Source organism: Tupaia chinensis, unplaced genomic scaffold (assembly GCF_000334495.1).
Source record: "Tupaia chinensis unplaced genomic scaffold, TupChi_1.0 Scaffold000113_1, whole genome shotgun sequence".
Classification (NCBI taxonomy): Eukaryota; Metazoa; Chordata; class Mammalia; order Scandentia; family Tupaiidae; genus Tupaia; species Tupaia belangeri.
In genome coordinates, this window is record NW_006159577.1 from 2,710,393 (window position 1) to 2,711,463 (window position 1,071).

Here is a 1,071-nt window from a genome sequence, read left to right on the forward strand (position 1 = left end):
CACCCGGCCCCCCGAGCCGCCGGCCTGCAGCCCGCCGGCGGTGGGCATGCTGGCATGGCAGGACGGCGGGGCCAAGGCGGCTCCCTCCCACCACAAGATCTCCTTCTCAGTTGTGGACATCCTGGACCCGCAGAAATTCACCCGCGCTGCGCTCCCTGCCGTGCGCCTAGCTCCACGGGAAGCCAAGAAAAGTTTGGCGGAGGTCGAGGCTGGGAAGGACGCCAGCGCCCGAGACCCAGCCCGACAGCGGGAGATCCCTGGTAAGAATGCGAAGCGGCCCCCTAACGCAAAGTGTATGTGGGGAACAACCAGGGCTGGATGAGCGGCGGGTTCCAGGGCTGTCCCAAAGAAAGAAGGCGCACAGGACCAGGTGCGAAGTGTAGCCCCTACCTTATAGTCGGATTGAGGCAGAGAGCAGGCGCCCAGCATTCCAGGGCAGAGATTGCCACGGAAGCCACATCCCTGACCACCTGCTAAGCGGGCAAGCCACCCAGCTCTGATTTGCGCGCAGTGGGAGTTAACACCCAGCGCCCTCCTTGCCACGCTCCCTCATTTACTGGTCACTTAATGTGCTTGCCACGTGCCAGGACCTGGGCTGGGGTTGGGATAACGGTCATGACAGAACCTGCGAGGTATGCATCATTAACATCACCCCTATCTTGTGGATAAGGGAGCTGTGTATAAGGCATGTATCCAGGGTATTGGTGAGCAACGAGGTCAGGTGCCTACCATCCCTTCACTCTCCCCAGGCAACCTTTGCCTGGAGCTGGAGGCGTGGCAGGGGTGGGGTGGCAGCAAGCTTTTGATACTTTCTCCTCCAAACTCTTTTTGACTTAACTCCCAACGCGGGCATATACTTAATGAAAGATCCAGGAAAGTTTGTGGCTGGAAGGATGAAAGACGTCCAGGACCCGTGTTGGATGGGGCGCAGGCACGAGGGTCCCTTGAGGGTCGCCGGAGGTCAGGAGGTTAGGTCCCCTGGAAGGCTGGTTGCGGGTGCAGTCGCCCGCTCCTCCTCCTCAAATACGGTGGTGATTGTCTGGGGCCCCGGGCGCCTCTGGCGGCCGCGCT

At 61.0% G+C, this 1,071-nt stretch overlaps 1 long non-coding RNA gene across 1 annotated transcript in view; it reads right to left on the reverse strand.

Moving 5' to 3' along the window:
* LOC106734425 (uncharacterized) overlaps window positions 1–1,052 on the reverse strand; it is a 7,232-nt gene extending 6,180 nt beyond the window's left edge. Inside the window, exon 1 of the long non-coding RNA XR_003548649.1 lies at window positions 391–1,052. This is a non-coding gene — a long non-coding RNA (uncharacterized LOC106734425). The remainder of the gene's footprint in view (window positions 1–390) is intronic.
* Between the last annotated feature and the right edge of the window lie 19 nt (window positions 1,053–1,071).